This window comes from Felis catus, chromosome B3 (genome assembly GCF_018350175.1).
Source record: "Felis catus isolate Fca126 chromosome B3, F.catus_Fca126_mat1.0, whole genome shotgun sequence".
Classification (NCBI taxonomy): Eukaryota; Metazoa; Chordata; class Mammalia; order Carnivora; family Felidae; genus Felis; species Felis catus.
The window spans coordinates 52,135,470-52,160,441 of NC_058373.1; the positions used below are offsets into that span (position 1 = coordinate 52,135,470).

Genomic DNA, 24,972 nt, shown 5'->3' on the forward strand with positions numbered 1-24,972 from the left:
ACATCAAGCATTTCAGGCCTCCCTTGGTGGGTTTCTCCATTACAAGATACAGACTAGCATTATTAGTATCAGTACATAACTGATATAATACATCACCCAATACCAGCACATACAGGGATATTTTCTTGCTGGTGTAATGGAAAATGTTAGATGGGACTCCCCAGGCTGTAAAAGGCCTTTGTCTTATCCTCAAGCTATCAAAATTTTAACTGAATATGCCAACCCACAGATGGGCTCACAGCAATCACAGACAAGATCCGTGTTCCATTAGTGTGAGCATCTAACATCTATTTTTCTTCCATCAGTAGGTTTACAAAATGCCATGGCACATGGAAGTCCTTGATAAATACACAGTTAAGGCCTTAAATGACTGTCTAAGCAGTACACTATCAAACACTGAAATGACCCATATGCATAAAGTAGTTCTACAAAATAGAATGGCATTAGGTGTGTTTTTTTTTTCTTGAGAGAGAACATGAGTGGGGAAGCAGAGGAAGAGAGAGAGAGAGAGAGAGAGAGAGAGAGAGAGAGAGAGAGAGAGAGAGAGAGAGAAAATCTTAAGCAGACTCCATGCCCAGCACTGAGGCCTTTGCAGCCTGGATCCTACTTCCCCGGGATCATGACTTGAGCTGAAATCAAGAGTTGAACACTCAACCAACTGAGCCACGCAGGCACCCCAAGAATGTGTTAACAGTAGCACAAGGAGGAACATGTGCCATTATTAAAACAATGCTGTGTCTACATTCCAGGTTATAACAAAAATATAATAGGGTGGGATGACTGGGTGGCTCAGTTGGTTAAGCATCCGACTCTTGATTTTGGCACAGGTCATGATCTCTCAGTTTGTGAGATCAAGCTCTGCATTGGGCATTGGGCTCCAGGCTAATGACATGGAACCTGTTTTGGATTCTCGTTCTCCTTTTCTCTGCCCCTCCCACACATACATGCACGTGTATTCTCTCTCAAAATAAATATACTTTAAAATATATATATGTAAAACAGGGCTACTTACTGATATGAATAATCAAATTGGTGCTCTTACAGAGCCTACATTGTCAATGATTGGTTACAGTTCTGGGCAGGGGTGGACTATGGTCTATGCTAAAGGGTCTTCTCATCGCTTTTATTTTCATTGTAATAATCCAATGTGTTCTTTCACTTTGTTTTTTCCTATTGTCCAGATATATGCAAGAAGTCCTTGACTCCTTCACCCAGAGGACAGATGATCCTTACTACTGAAATCCCCCACCTCCCCTGCCCCATGTCCCCTCTAGATTCATAGTTACATGTAAGGACAGATATTGATTGTAGACACTGCAGTATGACTAACCCAATGCCCACTCCCAAATTCCTTCTTTCCTGGACTCCACATTTGGAATTAGAGAAGCTAAATAGTTGCTTTCCCAGGTACCCTTACAGCTGGAAGTGGCCATGTGACAGAGTTCTGGCCAATGGGATGTTACCAAAAGTCTGTAGGACGGTCTGGAAAATCTTGTGCATTCCTTTTTTTTTTTTTTTTAATGTTTATTTTTTTGAGACAGAGACAGAGCATGAACGGGGAAGGGTCAGAGAGAGAGGGAGACACAGAATCCGAAACAGGCTCCAGGCTCCGAGCTGTCGGCACAGAGCCTGACGTGAGGCTCCAACTCACAGACCACGAGATCATGACCCGAGCCAAAGTTGGACGCTCAATGGACTGAGCCACCCAGGCGCCCCTTGTGCATTCCTATCAAGGCACATACAATGCTAACATGGCCCTTTCTTCCTTCTCCCTGACTTGAATATGAGTTCATATGGATGAATATGGAGCTGTAAATAGTTATCTAGAAGTCATGACAAAATGGCAAAACAATTATAGATGTTATCCATAATATTTTTTATGTTGTCACTGAACCAATTCCAGATGTATGTCTCATGAATTTTTGTTACATGAGAAAAATTAATCTCTACTTTTTAAGCTTCTATAAGTTAGTTTTTCTGTTACTTGCAGACAAATTTATTCCTGATAGATTCCTGCTCACTGTAGATGCTTGATAAATATTTGTCTGGATCAATTTTATAGAAGGTATGAGAGATTTGAGCCTGTGGATGTCAGATGTAAAATTCTCTCCAATGGACAAAACTAAAAAAAAAAAAAAAAGGAAAGCATCCAGGTCTCAATGTCTTCAGAACATCTATAGAAAAAGGTTAGGAGAACCAGGAAGAACTTTTCCTCAAAGTAGGCAGAGAGGGGCATCTGGGTGGCTCATTCAGTTAAGCATGTGAGTTCGGCTCAGGTCATAATCTCACATATGTAAGTTCGAGCCCTGCTTCAGGTGAGCTGGAGCCCCACTTGCAGTGACCCTGCTTCTCCCTTGCTCGCGCTCTCTCTCTCTCTCTCTCTCTCTCTCTCTGCCCCTTGCTCACTCATGCCCTCTCCCTCTCAAAAAAAAATTTAAAAAGGAGCAGAGAAAGCTACCAGAGGAGTTTGGGGACAATGACAAGAGATCAATGTCATGGCAGGGAAAGAGCATGTAAAACCCCACCGCACCCAAAACCATATTTTCTCTTCACAGACTTAGAGAGTCACAGTATTTGGATAATAGGGATGGCATTTGTTAAGCAGCAAGGAGGAAAAAGACCTAAAAGGTCTTCCAGAGGAACACTTTATCTAAAATGCAGTCCTATCCATTTGTGCTTTTTGCCTGTTATATGTGTTGAACCAAAATAATAATTAGTCTGTAATCTGTGCTCCCAAGGTATGCCATCCAGTGTTTTAGCAGAGAGAAAAAGAATGGCAGAAAAAATAAACCTTATTTCATTCTAAAAACCAGACATTGGGGCGCCTGGGTGGCACAGTCGGTTAAGCATCCGACTTCAGCCAGGTCACGATCTCGCGGTCCCTCAGTTCGAGCCCCGCGTCAGGCTCTGGGCTGATGGCTCAGAGCCTGGAGACTGTTTCTGATTCTGTGTCTCCCTCTCTCTCTGCCCCTCCCCTGTTCATACTCTGTCTCTCTCTGTCCCAAAAATAAATAAACGTTGAAAAAAAAATAAAAAATAAAATAAAAAAAATAAAAACCAGACATTAAAGTATTCTAGAAACAAATGTTTTTCAGCATGATTGTATGTTTCCATTACCCAAGATATCAAAGAGCTAAAGCAAGAGTAAATTTGATTTAAAAGATATGTATGGGCCCAGAAAAGGCCCAGTTTGGCTATGAAATTGGTTTCCTGCTGACAAGTCAGTCAGGGGTCAGAGAAAGCGGGGCCGTCCTCTGCCACAGGATTCTCCTGTACCTTTAGGAACTGGAATGTTCCCCCCACTGGAGACAGACCATTTCTCAGAAATGAGTCTTCAGGAGAAAGAAGTTGGCTTTACTGTGGTTTGACAGCTCCGACCACAGTTTTTACCACAGCTATTTTTATTTTTAAAGCTGCTTTCCAGTAACTGTGAGAAGACCTCAAAGCTGGCAGCTGTCTAGGAGGTTTTCCACCAGAGTCCCTTCCGCTGAGGCCCAGGGCCTGCTCCACAAGGAGATGGAAGGTGGGGGGTGGGATGGATAAAAGAGGGGGACAAAGGATGGCAAATGACATTGTAGGGAGGGAGAGGGTGGGTTCCTCGTGAGCTCAGGGCAGCCGGGTGACCTGGAGCCGGCTGAGCCACAGCATGGGGCTTGCCAGCATCTACACTGCCTGCTGCGGGCACTCTGATAAAATCCTGCTCTCCACCTGTGTCCCAGCACACCTCCCTCACGGGCACTGAACAGATGAGTTTGGAGAACAGTAACTCTTAGTAGCCCTGGCTCCTTGGATGAAGAAGTACCCTCCTTCATCCGGGTCACTTAGCTCCCCTAGGCTGCTGTTTCCGAGGGCCCCCTTGCGGTGAGGCAGGGTAATGACCTGCCCTAGGATCCCTGTATATGCAGAGGCAGGAAGATTGCCTTACCTCTAGACTCACAGAATTGGTCTTCTGGGGCCCAAGGTGGTCGGTTTACCCCGCGTCTGCTCCCAGAGGAGAGAATAGGGAGTTCAGAGGTGCACATGTCCCACGATTGCCAGTATGGTTCCTCTGGCTTTTTCTGTTGAACCGTTCTCTCTCAATCGTTGCTCTTTACTTGTTAAAGCTAGTTTTTCGACTATTTATGCATTTAACTCTACGTACAATTAGGTCTCTGCAATTTTTTTACAACTTGGTCCTTTTTATACTCAAAGTTTTGAAACTCCCACCCTAAATAACAACTTGTCTTTAAAATATATTTACAATAATAGAAGGATATGTGAGTAGTTTATACTACTTCAGCTCTGGGTAGCCATTTCACATTACAATTATGATTCTACAACTCCTGGATAGAAACTGGCACAGTCACTTTTTATTTTATTATTTTTAGATTTTTCTTATGGACAATTCCAAAAATACAAATTTAGAGGAAATGACATAATAAATCGTCACATACCCAATACCCTTATATCCTATCTCTTCACATAAGCAAATCCCAGCCTCTCCATACAAGCTCCTCAGATCTTTGACACGAATATGCCATAGTGGTCTTGCTTTCTTGTATGACAAAAGGTCCCAGGTTCTTCCTGTACTTTTGCTGTCCCAATGGAATCAGCCACTTCCTTTAAATAAATAGTATTTAGGGGCACCTGGCTGGCTCAGTCAGTTGAGCATCCGACTTCAGGTCAGGTCATGATCTCACGGTCCGTAAGTTTGAGCCCCACGTCAGGCTGTGTGCTGACAGCTCAGAGCCTGGAGCCTGTTTTGGATTCTTGTCTCCCTATCTTTCTGCCCCTCCTCCGCTCATTCTCTCTCTCTCTCAAAAATAAATACACATTAAAAATTTTAAATAGATAGATGATAGATAGATAGATGATAGATAGATAGATAGATAGATAGATAGATAGATAGATGATAGATAGATAGATAGTATTTAGAGACCCCAATCTGGGCTCTCAGGTTGCTATTGCTCCTGAGCTGGTCACTGTTTCTAGATTACAATGCCTACTTTGGCGTTCTTTGCAGGCTCTTTTAAATATGTGGACTCACATAACTACACTAGCCCGCACTTGGCATTGACTTCACCTAGAATAAGAATTGAAGCACAGGAAACCCAGCATACCAGCCAGGCAGTGGCAGCAATCTCTCTAGGCACAACACTCTCTGCCCCCATTGGAGGAGGTCATCGAGAGGGTGTGGACTGCTGGCTGACCCATGAGCTAGACCGGGGAAATCAGAGGTTCCTCACCACCACCCATCCCCTTCATCCGCCTCCCCCGTTCCCCCACCTCACTCCAGTCCTTGGAATGTACACTCTGCCTACCTTTCCCACAATGGGAGCAATTCCAAGGATGTACCCTTGAGAGAGCAAGGTGTTATGGAGACCATCTGGACTGTGCATGTAACTGAACCCAATTAAGGCCACTGTACAAACTTTTAAGATTCTGGCTGGCAGAGATGTGCTCATCTTGCAGCCACACAAGACAGGCCTCGTTAAGTAAGTTCCCTTGCTTATTAAACTTGCCGCCTACTGACCTGGAGTGATTTGCCTCTTTCTTCAGTCTCTCCTTGCCCTCCATGTACAGGGTCCAGATTGCAAACCAACACCCCCATCCCCATCCCCATTCCCACCGTGGGGTTGACAGCTAAAATGCAGGAGGCCCAGTTAAGCCTCAATTTCAGATAAACAATGAATAAAACCCTCCTATTCCAATCGAGAGCCGGTATCTCTAGTAACAATGTTATGGGACTAGCTTGCTTCCACGTCCCCACAGTGGACTTGTCCGGCTCCAAGTCATAATTCTCAGGGAACTGACAAACCATAGCTTCTCACCAGGTCTTTCTAATTCACTCACTGTCCTCACTATCCAGATACATTGGGCCAGTTTTACCACAAGCAACGTTGCCGAACACAGCTGACATCCCACCCTTAGCAGATTCCCAGGAGAACAGAGCTATAGAAAATAAACTCCATGGAGAATTGGAAATAAATTTTTTAAAGATTTTATAAGGTAATCTCTACACCTAATGTGGTTCTTGAACTTACAACCCCCAAGATCAAGAGTTGCAGGCTGTATCGACTCAGCCAGCCAGGCGCCCCAAGAAATAATTTTTTTTTTTAGCCCTTTATATATACAGAGCTAGGACAATGTACAGATAGACAGGTAATAGATGATGGATGATAGATAGTATAAAGGAAAGACTCAGTTTTCCCCCTGTGGAGAGAAAGCCCAGTTCTTCCTTACTATATCTTTCTCTCCTTAAGTCTTCTTTATTACTCATACAAAACACTTCACTCCTGACATTTCCGCATACCATGCAATTCTTTGCAACACCAACTGGGTGTCACACAATTCAACTCAATTCTGACACGATCTACCTGATGATAGTGTCAGATCCTACAGGTTAAGGGCTCAGTCCCATAAGATTGTCTTCCCACCCCATACACATATGCACACACACTTTAATGCCAGTCACAAGCCCAGGTTGGTTATTACCTCCTGACCAACATCAGGGTTGGTTCCAATAAGCTATAGATTATAGGTTCCAATGACCTCCTCCTTAGATTCAGTTAATGTGCTACAGCATCTCAGAGAAACATTTTACTTGCTACATCACCAGTTTATTATGAAAGGATATAACTCGGGCACAGCCAGATGGAAGAGATACTAATGCTGTAATGGGGAAGGGGTGGGGAGTTTCTGTGTCCTCTTGGAATACTCCATCGCCCCACCTCTCCACATGGTGGAGATCCCCATTCTTTTGGGGTTTTATGGAGGCTTCCTTGCATAGGCATCATTGATTAAATCATTGGTCATTGTGATTAATTCGACACCCAGCTCCTCTCCCCTCTCCTAAAGTCAGGGGAGTGGGCCTAAAAGTTCCAACCCCCTTATCACGGTTGGTTACCCTGGACCCCATCCTTTGGTGGAGTCCAAAAGTCACTCCATTAACCTAACACAACATTAAAAGACATCTTTAACCCTCTTACCACTTAGGAAATCTCAAGGGCTCAAGTAGCTCTTTGACAGAAATGGGGATGAAGACCAAAAAGATATTTCTTATAAATCACAATAGCAGAGAGAGAGAGAGAGAATTTGTAAATAGAGACTGATATGGATAAATATGGATAAATAAAACACATTATGGGTTCATATTGATACTTCCAATTCCAATACAGGATTATAAGGCGGTTATTTAACTATATTCTTTACTTCTGCCTTTCTCTCATGCTAAAAACCCCAGTTCTCAACACACAAATACTCATTTTACTCTTTCACACAATATATACCCAACAGTCTTGAGATAAGAATACCAATGCTATTACTAACAATATGATTACTGAAAACAGTGTAGGATTTTCTTGCAGTTCTTTTTGTTCTTAGAGACATACAATCAAATAACTATTTATTTTTTTATTGTTTATTTATTTTTGAGAGAGAGAGAGTGCCAGAGCACAAGCATGGGAGGGGCAGAGAGGGAAACAGCATCAGAAACAGACTCCAGACTTTGAGCTGTCAGCACAGAGCCTGACCCAGGGCTCAAACTCACGAACTGTGAGATCATGATCTGAGCTGAAGTTGGATGCTCAACCAATTGAGCCACCCAGGAGCCCCTCAAATAACTGTTTTAAGTCACTAGAAAGAGATCTTCTTTATATGGTTATAAGAACTATGACTGATACAAAGTTCATGTTTTTATTTAAGAATTTTTTTAGGGGCGCCTGGGTGGCGCAGTCGGTTAAGCATCCGACTTCAGCCAGGTCACGATCTCGCGGTCCGGGAGTTCGAGCCCCGCGTCAGGCTCTGGGCTGATGGCTCAGAGCCTGGAGCCTGTTTCCGATTCTGTGTCTCCCTCTCTCTCTGCCCCTCCCCCGTTCATGCTCTGTCTCTCTCTGTCCCAAAAATAAATAAACGTTGAAAAAAAAATTTTTTAAAAAAAAGAATTTTTTTAAATGTTCTATACATATATAAACATTTCCATCGCTCTCAAGTCAAATCTACAAAGTTTGTTCAGAGAATTCTAGCTTCTATCCCTGACCCTTTGGCCCTATCTCTTTTTTTTCCCATAGGTAAACATTTATTTTTACTTTACAGTTTACCTTGTGATTGTTTACTATAGTTTTGGTCCCCCTCTTAGGAAAAGAGTGGTATATTATAGAATTCTCTACTTTGTTTTTTTTTTCAAATTTGATTTCTAGTATTACAGCTTTACTGAGATATAGTTCACCATTCACCCATTTCAAGTGTACAACTCAATTATTATTTAGTATATTCAGAGAGTTGTACAACCACAATTAATTTTAGAACATTTTCATTCCTCCAAAAAGAAACCATGTATTCATTAGCTGTCACTCTCCATTTTCCCCAACTTCTCAACCCCAGCTCTAAACAACCACTAATCTACTTCTTCTCTCTTTGAAATTGTCTGCTGTAGATATTTCATATAAATGAAGTCATACAGTATGTGACCTTTTGTGTCTGGCCTCTTTTACCTAGCATAATATTTTCAAGGTTTATCCTTGAAATAAACCTTGTAATATCCTATATTAGCATATAGGAGTATTTCATTTCTTTTTGTTGCTGAGTAATACTCCATTATAGGAATATACCACACTTTATCCCCTTTACCTTGCTTTTTCCATTTAATATATTCTGGAGAACGCTCTATGGTATTAAACCAAGTTATTTATTTATCATTAGCACACTCTTGGTGCAGAATTGCCATAGTTTATTCAGTAAGTCCCCTATTGATGGATATGTGAGTTGTCTCTACTCTTTTATAAATAGTAGTGCAAAAATCTTTCATGCTTACATTTCTCTGGGGGGCAACAGAAAGCTGATTTATGCCTTGCTATGTCCTCAAGTTTCCTCACCTATACAATGACAATAAATGGGTTGACCTCAGTAGCTGTTAAGGAGCCTTTGAGCTTCAAAGATCTCTGATCCAGGAAGAATGACATTAGCATTCTTTGGGGTTCTGGGGGCCTTAATGGTGACTCCTTTCTATGGCAAGCTCTGACTATATAACCTTCATTTGTTCTCATTTGGGGAGTCTTTATTTATTTCCACAGAATCAATGGGAGCATTTTTATGCTAAGGAATCCCATGAGTTTAAGGGTCAGGGACAGTTGTCACACCTTCACTCCTTCCCCTGAGCAGATACTTGCTTTTGTGCAAATATCCAAAGGTCTGTGGAATATTGGTGGCAATCCCCACTGCTTTCCTTTAGACAGAGCCCTGACCTCGAAAGTGGGTGTTTTCTGGCACTGGCACCCACTGAGCCCAGGAAAGGCAAGCTCACTGTTGTCTAGCAGACACGGCAAAGGCAGGGTAAGACGCCCGGAAAAAACACAATGAGCATCACCCAGGGAAGGAGAGCCAGTGATGTGACAGCCTAGCACATTCCCTTGTTGACAGAGTCAATCAAGAGGGGGCTGGCCTGTAGCTCTCTCCCTGATCCCCAAGACTCTGGGATTGTCCCCTCAGATGCTGACAAGGCCAGGCAAGAAATTAAGTAAGTGATGTGAGCCAGGAAATGCATGAATTATTTAAAAGGGGCAGGTCTGCGAGTTTGAGCCCCGTGTCGGGCTCTGTGCTGACCGCTCAGAGCCTGGAGCCTGTTTCAGATTCTGTGTCTCCCTCTCTCTCTGCCCCTCCCCTGTTCATGCTCTGTCTCTCTCTGTCTCAAAAATAAATAAACATTTAAAAAAATGCTTTATTTAAAAGGGGCAGTCCCCCCCGCCCCCGATTTTTGCCAGGTGGGAACACCTATATCCTCTGTTGTTGTTTTCAAGAAAAGTTGGAGATCGAGATTTTTATATGAAATTTTCTGATTTGTTCCCAAGCTTTACAAATGTGTTTGGAAGTTGTATCCAAACTTCTCTGTAAAAACAGAAAATTAAGGGAACTGACCCAACTGAGGATTTGACTCAGCAAACCCATGAGGGTGTGTCCAAGTTCATGGCCCCTCCCACAACCAGAAGCACACCTGTGGCTTAGGAAGGCGGATTCTCCCACCTGCCTACCCACCATTCAGTCTTCAATAGCTTAAGAGGACACTCCTGGAGCTACAGCCTGATGCGACTTTACTTTGCTTTCTCATTTTTACAAAGGAGAGAATAAAGTCAATGACAGTGGCACTGAGCTGTAATCTACAAAGGGCAATGCACATGGGAAGTGTCATCAAGCCTGAACAGTTCTAAAGTGTGTGTTAAAATAATTGAACTGAATCACCTCTGTGGTATCTCATTAAAATTGGGATATAGAGAGTAGATACCATTTTCTTGAAAGATAAAAAGAAATTTGAAAAAACAAAGATTAAAAGTATTATAAGGCGACAAAAATCAAAACAGTATAGTACTAATGCTGTAACAAACTAACAAACCAATGGCTACCCCAAGAATAAATCCTAATATACTTAAATACTTAATAAATGATAATGAAATTAATCAGTTAGAAAGGCATTAATTTTTTGAGAAATGTTATTGGAAACTTAATCTTTGCAGGGGGGGAATCAGCTGAGATATCCACCTTATATTATACACTAAGATCAATTTAAGAATTTTTAAACTGTGATCACAAAAAAAACCTTTCTCTTCATTTACAACTTTCTGAGCATAAAAGCAGTGTAATACATACCAAAGAAAAGTGCTGATAGATCTAAGTACAAAAAGAACTTTTTAACTCCTAGATTTTTTTAAAGCTGTAATTAAAAGTAAAACAACAATCTGGGCAAATTATGAGTGACAAATATAATAAAGAGTGATACCTAAAGACATAAATATTACCATCAATATTAAATACAAAGTGCTCATATGGTTCAATAAAAAACCAAATCCCTGAGCACCTGGGTGGCTCAGTCGGTTGAGCTTTGCGGACTTTGGCTCAGGTCATGATTTCACAGTTCGTGAGTTTGAGCCCGGCATCAGGCTCTGTGCTGATACCACTGATCCTGCTTTAGATTGCTTATCTCCCCCCGCCCCTCTCTCTCTCTGCCCCTCCCCTGCTTGCTTGCTCTCTCTCTCTCTCTCTCTCTCTCTCTCTCAAAAATAGACTTAAAAAAAGAAATAATAAAATTTCTTAAGAGGTTAAAGGGGATGTGTTGAAAAACAAAATAAGAGCAGGCTAAGAGAGACACAAAGAAGGCCTAGGGTTTAGCCACACTGATAGCAAGAGGAATAATACATCTATGTACAAAAGACAGGAGTATATCTATGACCTCACCTGTTAAATTTATATTCTAACACCCATATAATATATCTATCCTTATGTAGATTCTTTACATAGCTCATATATCAAAAAGAAAAAACAAAGAAAACGTCAACAGGGGCTATCTGTGGAGGATGGGATTGTGGTGATGGTTTTTTATATTATCTTTTTTTATAGTTTCCTGTATTTGCTAACATGAGTAGGCCCAGTTTCATCACCAGGAATAAAACAATACATGATAGTACATGTTTTAAAAAGCACAGCTCCTCTACCCATTCACCCCAAGAAGGGTTTTCTGAAGGGAGCAAGGTTTAAAGGTGTTGAGGGGTCTGACCTTTCTGAAGACACAGCGTTCTTCCACAAGAGGGCGCCGGACCTTCAAGGAAGGAGCAAGCGGAGTCCTGAGTTTGGGGTCGGATTTTAAGGAAGGCAAGCGGAAAGCGTAAATGTTGCATATATCCACCTCCACGCCTAGGAACCACGCACAGAGTGCCTCAAAAGCTTCTGGCACTCTAAGGCCTGCCCCCTTGGTCACTAATAACGTAAAGTCTGCTTTCCCCGAAATCAGTACATACAGGTTCGCAAGACTCGGGCTCTTGCAAGTGCAAGTCGGAAGAGCACCCTCCTTGCCCTGGGGGTGTTACTAACCAAATGTAGGAGTGCTGACGTCTCTGACTCCATCAGTGACTCTCCCGGCCCGCACAGTGACCTACCTCGGGGGCTACATGTTCCGGCCGGGGGAGGTTGACGTATGCCCTGATCCGAGTGAGGAAAGGCTTGCTCTGCTCTGGCCGAGTGGCCCACAGAAGGCTCCACTTTAGATAACCAGTAGAGACGGCTGGCGCACAGATGGTGCCACTTTAGATAACTACCCAGTAACCGCACCACCCTGCCCCTCACTCTGTAACAACTGGGGATTAAGGTCCGTTGAGGGATTAGCGGGGAAAGAATAGCTGCATCGTGTCCTGGATCCCGCGCCTGCCATTGTCAGTAAATTACCCTAAAACTCTGTGTAAATGGCATGGAGTGGCTTGTATTGTTTTTCAGTCTCAAAGTGTCTTCTCAGTTGAGGGTACTTTACTGACCTCCTCCACCTTCTGACACCAAACCCCAGAGAACGAACTCCGTCACATTTTCACGGGACTAATCGCTGGGAGAGAAAAGGAGGGCTGACTGGAGAGCAAGGGAAAATGTGGCTGAGATCAATCAACGCAGAAGCAAACGTGAATCAGCGGGGTGCTTTCCCATGCTGGAAATAGAGGTGCAGAGAGACGGGAAAGGCCCCCAGGGAGGAAGGAGCCCCCCCCCCCCCCAGGCAGGTGGAGAGGGCAAGAGAGGCAGAGGCACGGGTAACGCTGTGAAAAGCCTCTGACCTGGAGGGTGCTGGGGATTTTGCAACCTAATGACCCCTGAGTTATCAGAAAGTGTATTCCTGACCTCAGTCTCTTAGCAAACCTGACCTCCATGAAACCAAAGAGCAAAGAGATCATCTGTAGCTCAAGGCGCTGACGCACTGGGTCTGTTGCTGCCTGCCAATTTGGCTTGCAGGTGTTTACTTACCTGGTCAGGGGAGAAGCTGGATGCGCCCCCGCTTCCATCTCCAAGGCTTCCTTTCCAGCTTGCTCAGAAACAGCGCTGCACATCCGGCCAGAAGCAGACAAAGAGGAAATATGCCTTACTCATCCCAGCATGTGATGGGATGGGAAAAAAAAAGAGGCCCACGCAGCCCAACCTGGGGGTCAGGGAAGGCTTTCTGGCTGAGATGATACTAGAACGAGTGGGGAAGGACATAGGGGAGTTTGAGAGGAGGAAAGGGTTGCAGGCCGAGGGAACTGCAGGGATGAGAGAGCACGTGGCCTGTGTCCGTGGGAGCAGCTGGGTGCGAACACGTGAAACTAGTGAGAGGCAATGCTGGAGCAGAGGCTGCTTTATTTGGAGGGCGCTGGGAAGCTTTGAGGGCTTTAAACAGTGGAGCTACCTGATCGTCAACAGTTGGCAGAAGTCACTGATGCGCTTTGTGTTGCCAAGTCCCCTGGGTGCATTTCAGCCCAAACCTTAGGAGAACACTCTCCCGCTAGTATTGGGTACCGCTGCCTTCTCCCTCCACCCTGGAGCAATCTCATGTCTTCTCAGTCACCAAGTTCTCCTGATTTTTCCATCTGCCTCTCTAGTCACTTTTTCCAGCTCCCAGGCTGGCTGTTTCTCCCCTGCCTGGCCTCCGAGAGGTGTTCTTTTTTTTTTTTTTTTTTAATTTTTTTTTCAATGTTTATTTATTTTTGGGAGAGAGAGAGACAGAGCATGAACGGGGGAGGGGCAGAGAGAGAGGGAGACACAGAATCGGAAACAGGCTCCAGGCTCTGAGCCATCAGCCCAGAGCCTGATGCGGGGCTCGAACTCACGGACCACAAGATCGTGACCTGGCTGAAGTCGGACGCTTAACCGACTGCGCCACCCAGGCGCCCCCGAGAGGTGTTCTTCAAGGCCCTGCTTACTTCCTTCTCCCCATCCGCTCTTGCTCTCAGCCACCCCATTATTCCCATGGCATCACATACACCTACATGATAGTATCAGGAGAGAGGGGAGGATCCAGAGTCCAGGGTCATAGCTCCTGCTGTCCTAGCTCAGTGAGCATGTTCTTGCTGAGTCATGAGCAATTGTGGGATGAGTCAGGGCAGAGAGGTCAGAATGGGGAGTTCGGGAATAAGCAGAGGCATGTAGTAGAGAAGGAGAGTTGCTGATTCGTATAGTCAGTGTCCTGGATCTGAAAGAAAGCAGAAAACAGGGCTCTCACTATCCCAAGTGTTGAGGGAGTGGTGGACACTGATGTGCAATAAAAGACCAAGTAGGGGTTCTGAGAAGAATGTGAATGCAGGGAGATGCAGCAAAGATGCGTAGGCCCAACAGGGCTAGCTGACTCCAAAGTCCAGGAAGTCACTGGAGACTGGGATCTAGGCCACAAGAGCAAGACTAGCATATTAAGTAGTGGCCTCTGGCCTAGCATGGATCGCTGCTGCCTTGTGGGCAGGCAGGCATCCAAGGGCGTGCTCTCAGCCTTGGGGACAAAGGCTCAAGGGTGTTGGTGGGCCCTGTGTGCATTCCAGACCACAGTGACACATTCATGGTGAGGCAGGGAAGTCATAAGCTATTCCTGGTCCCTTCTGTTTTCCAACCTCATATGCCCATAGGACAGAGAAAATCTCAAAGCTCCGACATTACAGCCACTGATAAAACAAATTTGTTTCATGCTTCATCAAGACTAAAGTTGCAACTGAGATCCAAAATGTTCTAAAGAAGTTTTTGTGGCATTTACAATTGGGTAGAATATTCAGTAAATGGTGTTAGAGCAATTGGCTTTCTATTTAGAAAAAATTAAGTTAGAGTCCCACCTTAACATCACACACAAAAATAAATCTGATAATTAGTAATTAATTTTAAAGTGTATTTATTTATTTGGGGGGGGAGGGAGGGGCAGAGAAAGAAGGAGAGAGAGAATCCTAAGCAGGCTCTGTGATCACTGCAGAGCCTGACACAGGGCTAGGTCCTGGGGCTCGGTCCCATGAACTGTGAGATCGTGACCTGAGCCAAAATCTAGAGTCTGACTCTCAACCAACTGAGTCACCCAGGTGCCCCAGTCATTTATTTTAAAACTTTCCACAACAAAAAGCTTAGGCCCAAATGACTTAACTGATTAATTCTACCAAACATTCAGACAAGATCAGGCACGTTCAAGGTGGTATGGCCATAGACTCCACCAAACACTCAAAGAACAAATACCAATCCTTTCCAAACTCTTCCAAAAAATAGAAGAGGAAAGAATATTTTCCAAGTAAATTTATGAAAAGACAATCCACAAAATGGGAGAAATTATTTGCAAATAATCTATCTTAAGGGAGTTGTATCTAGAATATGTAAAGAACTTTTACAACTCAATAATAATAATAATAATAATAATAATAATAATAAACACAACTTAAAAATAGGTCAAGGATTGGGCGCCTGGGTGGCTCAGTCAGTTAAGCATTTGACTTTGGCTCAGGTCATGATCTTTGAGTTTGAGTTCATGAATTTGAGTCCCACATCAGGTGAGCTTGAGCCCTGCTTTGGGTGAGCCTCGCTTCTCTCTCTTTCTCTCTTTCCCTGTCTCTCTCTCTCCCTCTTCCTCTCTCTTTCTCTGCCCCTCATGGGATTCACTCTCTCTCTTTCTCTCTCTTTGTCCTTCACTCACTTGTCCCCTATCTCTCTCTCTCTCTCTCAAAAAAAAAAAAAAAAAAAAAAAGGCAAAGGATCTAGGTAGACATTTGTCCAGTGAAGATGTACAAATAGCCAAGATAGACATGAAAATCTCTCAATATCATTACTTGTTAGAAAATTAAAAATCAAAATCACAAGGAGATACCACTTCATACTTACTAGGATGGTTATAATAATTATTTTTAAAAACAGGCCATACTAAGTATCATCAAGGATGTGGAGAAATTGGAACCATCATATATTGTTGGTGGTAGTGCAAAATGGTGGAGCCACTGTGGAAAAGAATTTAGCAGTTCCTCAAAAAGTTACACAGAGAGTTACCATATGATCCAGAAGTTCTACTCCTCTGTAGATATCCAAGAGAACTGAAAACATACTTCCACACCAAAACAGTATGCAGCATCATTCCAAATAGCCAAAAGTGAAAACAAACCAAATGCCTACCACGTGATCAAAGGATAAACAAATCGTAGTATATCTTCTTATTCAAGAAAAGAAGAAAATGAGGTACTCTACCTGCTACACTATGTTAAAACATTTTGTTAAATGAGGGGTACTAAGTGTTTCTGTTGGTTAAGCATCTGATTCTTGATTTCTGCCCAGGTCATGACCTCATGGTTTGTGGGTTCAAGTCCCACCGTGGGGCTCTGTGCTGACAGTGGAGAGCCTGCCTAGGATTCTCTCTCTGACCCTCCCTCACTGTCTCTCTCAAAATATATAAATAAGCTTAAAAAAAAAAAACCCATATTGTTAAATAAAACATAACGTAAAACATTATGCTATGGCACAAAAACAGACACATAGACCAATGGAACAGAATAGAAACCCCAGAACTAGACCCACAAACGTATGGCCAACTCATCTTTGACAAAGCAGGAAAGAACATCCAATGGAAAAAAGACAGCCTCTTTAACAAATGGTGCTAGGAGAACTGGACAGCAACATGCAGAAGGTTGAAACTAGACCACTTTCTCACACCATTCACAAAAATAAACTCAAAATGGATAAAGGACCTAAATGTGAGACAGGAAACCATCAAAACCTTAGAGGAGAAAGCAGGAAAAGACCTCTCTGACCTCAGCCGTAGCAATCTCTTACTCGACACATCCCCAAAGGCAAGGGAATTAAAAGCAAAAGTGAATTACTGGGACCTTATGAAGATAAAAAGCTTCTGCACAGCAAAGGAAACAACCAACAAAACTAAAAGGCAACCAACGGAATGGGAAAAGATATTCGCAAATGACATATCGGACAAAGGGCTAGTATCCAAAATCTATAAAGAGCTCACCAAACTCCACACCCGAAAAACAAATAACCCAGTGAAGAAATGGGCAGAAAACATGAATAGACACTTCTCTAAAGAAGACATCCGGATGGCCAACAGGCACATGAAAAGATGTTCAGCGTCGCTCCTTATCAGGGAAATACAAATCAAAACCACACTCAGGTATCACCTCACGCCAGTCATAGTGGCCAAAATGAACACATCAGGAGACTATAGATGCTGGAGAGGATGTGGAGAAACGGGAACCCTCTTGCACTGTTGGTGGGAATGCAAATTGGTGCAGCCGCTCTGGAAAGCAGTGTGGAGGTTCCTCAGAAAATTAAAAATAGACCTACCCTATGACCCAGCAATAGCACTGCTAGGAATTTATCCAAGGGATACAGGAGTACTGATGCATAGGGCCACTTGTACCCCAATGTTCATAGCAGCACTCTCAACAATAGCCAAATTATGGAAAGAGCCTAAATGTCCATCAACTGATGAATGGATAAAGAAATTGTGGTTTATATACACAATGGAGTACTACGTGGCAATGAGAAAAAATGAAATATGGCCTTTTGTAGCAACGTGGATGGAACTGGAGAGTGTGATGCTAAGTGAAATAAGTCATACAGAGAAAGACAGATACCATATGGTTTCACTCTTATGTGGACCCTGAGAAATTAACAGGAACCCATGGGGGAGGGGAAGGAAAAAAAAAAACAGGTTAGAGTGGGAGAGAGCCAAAGCATAAGAGACTCTTAAAAACTGAGAACAAACTGAGGGTTGATGGGGGGTGGGAGGGAGGAGAGGGTGGGTGATGGGTATTGAGGAGGGCACATTTTGGGATGAGCACTGGGTGTTGTATGGAAACCAATTTGTCAATAAATTTCATATTAAAAAAAAAACATTATGCTAAATGAAAGAAATCATTCACAAAAGATGACATATTGCGTGAATCCATTATATGAAATGTGCCGAATAGGCAAATCTAGACAGACAGGCATAGATTAGTGTTTGCAGGGGAATGGAGAAGGGGTGGACACTGGGGAGTGACTGCTAACAGGAACCTGGTTTCTTTAGGGGAAATGAAATGTTCTGGAATTAAGAGGGTGGCGATGGTTGCACAACCCTGTGAATATAGTAAAAAGCATTTCATGGTATATTTTAAAAAGGGTGAATTGTATGGTATGTAAATTCTATTAAGCTACTGAACAGATAAATAAATCTGAGGTAGGTCAAATATACAAATGTAAAATAAGCCTTAAAAATTAAAGAAAATAAAGAAGACCGGTTCAATAATCTTGGTGCAAGGAAGGCCATTTCAAGTCTGATACAAAACTCAGAATATATAAAGGACAATGTTGCGGCACCTGCTGGCTCAGTCAGTGGAGCATGTGGAACATGCGACTCTTGATCTCGGGGTCATGAGTTTGAGCCCCACATTGGGCATAGAGATTACTTAAATATAGAAGACTTAAAATATTGGGGGGTTTTCCCCCATTTTTGTTTTGTTTTGTTTTGAGAGGGAGAGTGTGATAGCAGGGCAAAGAGAGGGGGAGAGAGAGAGAATCACAGTCTCCATATTGTCAGCGCAGAGCCTGATCTAGGGGCCAGAACCCACGAACCATGAGGTCCTGACCTGAGCCGAAGTCAAGAGTTGGATGCTTAACCTACTGAGCCACCCAAGCGCCCCCCCAAAACTTTGTTTTAAATAAATAAAGGACAATGTTAACAGATTGAGTACACTGAAAAACAACCTTCAATGAAAAAAGAGACTATAAATTTTAAATATATATATACGATATAAATGTATATAAATCAGGAAAAACTTTTGCAACATGTAGAATATATTTAGAGAATGGTCTTTAAAATCATTATGAAAATGATGAACCTCCCAATAATATGCAGCACTGGACAGAGTGAGGGGAAAGGGGCACTTGTATGGAGAAATTTCACAGTGAGTGAACATTGGTGAGGCCTTTTGGAAGGCAATTTGGTATCCAGGAGTGATCTGCAAAACACTGCTGAAATTTGGGCAAGTTACTTATTTTCTCTCCTTAGGTATTCTTAATTTGAGGATGGGGATAATATATCTACTCTACTTGACTTTATACAGTTGTTATGAAACTCACAAGCTATAGAAGTATGTTCTAAAAATCAGTAAATACTATACACAAGTCAGAGAATTGTGATGATGGAGTAGACGTATAGATTGTCTTGATGAGCTCAACAAGAGACAAGCTGGTGGAACTTATGCCTGGAGGACCCCAGTGGGTCCAGTTGGACAAGCAGCACCCTTCAGAATGGTTGAAAGGTGAATTAAAAATGAGAAGAATGAGATAGTTGATTACCATGTATTTCAGAGACATTTGGGGACAGCCATCTAAATACAACTCTCCTCCCTGCCTCCCATTCTCCATCAAAAAGTTGATTCTGGCAGTAATGTTTCCTCAATACCACTCTATTACCTGCCCATGGTTGACTGGATTAGGGGTGGGCCGATATGATTTCCTTCTGGAAAAACTCTGAACAAGAAGAGAGAAATAGAGGGATAGACAGTCAGACAGAAGAATTCTACACAGCCAGAACAGTTGCACTTGAATTTGGAGTTATGAGCAGCCATCTTTGGATGAGGAAGCCCAGTTGGTCCAGAATGTGGTGGATATGAGAAACAACCCAACCTTCTTTAGACTGCTGGTGCCTTGGGCCTGGTTCTGGTTCTTCCTAAGGCCTAGTTCTTGGGTTCCCTGAATCACCTTTGAATTCTGATAAATTTCCCCTTTTTTCAAAGACTAGCATGAGAAGGCTTCTGTTGCCAAAGATCCTTAATATATAATCTAGGCCTGGCTCATTTAGAAGGGTTACGATGAACAGGAATAGTACAGAGGCAGTTAAGAAACAAACCACCTTGGACTACCTTAACTGGGTCATGAACATATTGTGCAAGCCGGACAGGTCTAGTCTTTCCAACAAAGAGAACAGGAACACAGGCAAGCAACTGAGTCAGGAGCAATACAGTCATTATCCTAAACTGCACCCACAATTCACAACACGATTCAGGATAATAAACCTGCCAGACCAGACTACATTTTGTGAGAATTTCTAACTGCTCTTGGGACCTCAACTTAGAGCTTGCCGGTTTGGGAGAGTCACACCTAAGGAATCCAAAATTTATAGACTCCTGCTGCAAATCATAGAAAGTTGGAGAACTATGAAGGCTATAACTTAAACTCAAAACTAATAGTCAAACCCCAGAACTATCCATAAAGCCTCACTGCTCATGAGCCCCATCAATCCAGAAGGAATTTTTTAAAAGGCAGTTATCATTAGCTTCCTTCATGCCCTCCTCAACAAATATTGAGGACTCACTATGTGCCAAGCAGTGTATTAGGGGCTGAGGATACAGCAGTGAACAAAGCTGATGAAGTCCCTACCTCGAGGATCTTATATTCCACGTGGAGGGAGAGGGACAATATAAAATAAGGATATAACATGTCAGTGTATGTGATGGAAAGAAAAGTCAAGCAGGGCAGGTGTGTAGGAGTGATAGATGTATGTTATTTTATATACACTGGTCAGGCACAGCCTCTGTGATGACATTTGAACAGACTTCTCAGACTCTCTCAGAAAGCCAACGGCTTTCCAGCCAGATGGACGAGCTAGTAAGTACCCTGAGGTGGAAGGCACACTGGCGGCTGGAGCCATGTGAGCTTGGTAAAGAGTGGAGGAGGGATACCCTATAGGCCTCAGTAAGGACTTTAACATTTACTGTAAGGAAGTCATTCAGATTTTGAGTAACTAGAGGAGTGATACCTGACTTGATTTAAAAGAATCACTCTGGCTGCCATATGGAGAATATGGCCAGGGTGCCAGTTAGGAAGCTATTGCCATAGTTCAGCATATATATGGTGGTGGGTTAGATCATGCAGCAGTGGGAAAGATGGTAAGAAGTGGCCAGATTCTGGATATTGCCACAGGATTCACTGAAGGATTGGATGTGGGTTTTCAGAGCAAGGAGTACAAGCTGAATCCCAGGCTTTTGGATCCCAAATGAAGATGCTTGTTTGGGGTGGGGGTAAGGCAATGAAGTCTTTAGGGATCTGAGAGCTGCCTTGGCTGAAGCACTTCAGGCAAGGGGATGGACTGCAGGAAGGACCAAAAATTGGAGCCAGGAGTTGGGCAGAGTTGATGAGCACTATGGCTAGAACAGGAAACCATTGTAGGTCAAGCCCAGAATGAAAATACTTAGATAAGGGCATGCAATACTGAAAACAAAGTCATGGTCAGAGTTTCAATGCAATTTGGGAGACAATGGCAGTAATTCAAACAGGAGCTGAGTAGTGTTAATTTTTAAAATACCAGGAATTATGCCAAAAGGCTTTGTGTGAGTATCTCATTTAGTTCTTACAACAGCTGCATGAATAAGGTGTCATTAGCCCTATTTTACAAATGAGCAAAACCAAAGCGACTGAATAACCTATACAAAGCTGGTAAGTAGAACACAGTCATAAGGTAGTTTGGATCCGATCGTGTAGCATGTGTGCTTAAAGACTATGCAAGTTTCAATGTCTCACTTGGCAGTGGAAGTCATCTCAGAGGTTCACGTTAGGTTGGTGTGGGAGTGGTAAGGTCAGGTGGAAGCAGAGTCCAAGCACACAGGCAAATATGGATCCAAGTTTGCAGTTTAATCTGGGTGTGATGAAACAGGCTTGGACAGGAGTTTGAACCAGGAGCCCAGGACCTGGCACCCCACCACACTCACCCTACTGCAGCAGCACCAAGAGTCAGGCCAGGCGTGGCAGACGCTGGTGGTTGTAATGGAAGGGGACTATTCTGTGTAGCTAGATTTGTAACACCGCCACTGCATTATCCCAAGGCATCAAAGATAAATGCGCAAATCCAATGGAATGTGATTGTTAAGCCTCTGCACTGGAAGTGAGACGGTGCTGCAACACGGATAATCAAACATCCCTCTCTTCTGTAAGGTACTTGTTACACATCAAACATTGGAAGAGTTCACAAAGGTCCCTCTCTTCACCTGGCTTTTTTAAAGAGACCCCTCCAGGCAGTAGGAGGAAAGAGCTAAGTGAATTCACACTAGTCTTTGAAAAATAAACAACCTTGGTGTTCTGATATTTTTGATTGTTTTCCTCCATCAAATGGTAAGTGTGCAGTGAACACAAAATTTCATTCTCAATCTACTTAAAAGACACATTAACACATCCAGTCCAATACAGCTATGATAAAAATAAGACTTACTGGCAGTACATACTAGTTCAGGCTAGTCATTGTGGCTATTCCAGTGGGTTAGAATTCAACAAGCCAAGGTCGTGTTCAGTTGTCCCAGGTAGACTGTATTGTTAGGCTCAGTAATTTGCATCCTCTAGTTAATAAGAAACGTAGGCCCATAGAAATAAGTGACACCCAAGTGACAAAGAGTGAATCAGTGGTGAAAATAGATTCAGAACTCCGATCTCCCAACTCCCAGTTTGTCCTTTTTCTTCTCTATCCACAAGATTTTAATGTAAGATACTAGACTTGATTGATAAGCAATCCTAATACGAACAGGCATAGGGTAAAACTACAACTAATATTAGATACATGATAAACTCATTCAGGACGAAGCCTCTATTAGTTTTGAATTCAACAGGAAACAGGAACTGAAAAAGCTGACATTAGGAGATGAGCAATTCAGAGAATACGACCAGCCACTAATTAAACATGCTAGAGAGTACACAGCACAGCATCTATAGAAAACAGTACTTTTATATAAGAAAATAATTTTATAAGGAGCAATAAATGCTGTGTAAAATCTGCACTATTTTAACCTAGAAGCAAAGGTGATACCGTGCTGAATTTTATTTTGAAAACCCCATTTGAGTCACGGTGCTCTACTTTTTACGCTTTAGGTATAGGTTCCAGTGCAGATCATGTAATTGGCTCAGCCTTTAAGATTTAAACCACCTGTTCCCAAATTACAGCAACTGCAATGGGAAATAAGCACCAAGGCTATCTCATCATAATTGAAGTAGCTGTGTAAGGATCCCTAAGGTGTCAGCATGGCTGTCATGCAGTTGTTTGGAATTAGAAATTTGGATTCCTTTTGTTGTTAAAGTAAACTAAACAGAGCAAGCCTGCTAGGGTTAATTGAATGGAAAAGACTTGGTTTCTTGTGTGGGAGGGTGTGGATGGATAAGGACTCTCATATACTGCTGGCAGGAGTGTACCTCAGTACATTTTGGGACAGCAATATGGCATCTCCTAGACTTGAAGATATGCATTGTCTGCGACCCAGCAACTAGATCTATACCCTAAAGATACTCTTATACATGTTTGCAAAAATTCTCACTGCAACCCCGTTTAGAGGAGCAAACTTTTGAAAACAAATGTCATTTTGAATAAAATGTAAATAAAAAAGTGATTAAAAGTGGATAAAAACATTGCAACACAGCAATTAAAATGGAATTAGAGCTACATGTATCAACAGTTATATTTCAGAGACATATTGAGTGAAAAATGCAAGTTGAAAAAAGATTAACAATATGCCATATGGAATTTTAAAACATGCAAAATGTTTACAAAACCATATATAGTAAAAGTATAAAACTGCATGAAAATGATAAAATTCAGCAACGTGTCTTCCTCTGGGAGAGGCAGATAAATGTGATGTGGCGGGGGGTTAAACAGAGGGGTTCAACTTTATCGGTAGCTGGTTTATCTGATGCAGATCAACTCTAGATGAACAAAGCAAGTGACGTATATGTTTACTAACAATTCCAGGGGCACCTGGGTGGCTCAGTCAGTTAAGCATCTGACTTCGGCTCAGGTCATGATCTCATGGTCCATGGGTTTGAGTCCTGCGTTTGGGCTCTGTGCTGACAGCTCGGAGCCTGGAGCCTGCTTTGGATTCCGTGTCTCCCTCTCTCTCTGCCCCTCCCCTGCTCATGCTCTGTCTCCCTCGCTCTCAAAAATAAACATTTAAAAATTAAAAAAAAAATTCTATACACCTTTTCTGTATGCTTGAAATTGCATTTAAAAGACAATCAAAAAAGCATAGGGGTGGGAGGGTGCGGAGGGAGGTGTACTGGCTCCAAATTAAGCCTAATTATTGAAGCTTAAGAAATAGCTCTAAAAATGGTGATGCCACCAGTTCAGTGACATGACAAATCTGACACACATCATCCCAAAAGTCTGAAAGCTGCACAACAGGTAGAACATCCTTCTAATTCAGAGTAAGTCATTTAAATAGTAAATTATTTTTGGACATAAGATGGCAGAATAGGAAGCCTCAGAACTCACTACCCCCACAGAAACACTGACTTAACAATATATGGTCCCAAAAGACCTCCAGAAAACAGTTAGGAAGTCACAGCATACCAGACAAGCTCGACGCCAAGAACAGGTGCACTAAAATTGGAAAGGAAAGCAGTTTCATGTCAATGTCAGTCCCTCCCCCATGTTCCTCGTGATTGGGAGGAAAAGGCCACCTCACAGCTTCTCCCTTGGAAGGGAAAGAGAAGAAAAGAACGGTCATCCAGTGTTCCAGGCTGAGGGGCTACCCAAGAGACTGGCTTCAGTCTGGCCTGACTCAAAGCACTACTTTGGATGCGTGGGGGCCACTGAGAACAATCATGGGTTGTGGCAGAGCCAGAGAACCTACAACACCTCAGACAGCCAAAGGGGTAAGAGACTACTACAACCTCCTAAGAAAGACACTGTCCAACTTGGGGTGAGGAGGAGGCTGGATTATGCACATAAGGACAGAGATGACACACACAGCCCCATAAAAAGTTTGAGATGCCCCCAGAAACTCTAGCTGGGATGACAGGGAAGATCTTCCCCAGTACAAAGCCAGTCTATAAAGAGACAGAGGTGGCTGTTTCTCCACAGGCAAAAATCACAACAAATAACAAGGTACATAAACAGGGAAACAAGGCCCAAAGAAAGAAATCTCCACAAATTGACAGAAAAGAAATGGAGATCTACAAATTACCTGACAAAGAATTCAAAATAATCATCTTAAAGAAGCTTAATGTGCTACAAGAGAACACAGCTAACATCACAACATAAGGAAAACAATGCGTGAACAAAATGAGAAAACAAAGACATCAAAACTATAAAGGACAAACCAAACAGGAATTCTGGAGCTGAAGAATACAAAAACTGAATTGAAAAATTCACTAGAGGGGATCAACATCAGACTCAATCAAGCAGAACAATAAGTGAACTCTAAGGTAGTTCTTTTAAAATTATCCAGTCTAAAGAAC

General features: G+C 42.7%; 1 long non-coding RNA gene across 1 annotated transcript in view; it reads right to left on the minus strand.

Annotated features, from left to right (window-relative positions):
• The window catches only part of LOC123385939, a 31,070-nt gene extending 17,642 nt beyond the window's left edge, over positions 1-13,428 (minus strand). The window contains exon 1 of the long non-coding RNA XR_006599233.1: positions 11,522-13,428. This is a non-coding gene — a long non-coding RNA (uncharacterized LOC123385939). The remainder of the gene's footprint in view (positions 1-11,521) is intronic.
• Between the last annotated feature and the right edge of the window lie 11,544 nt (positions 13,429-24,972).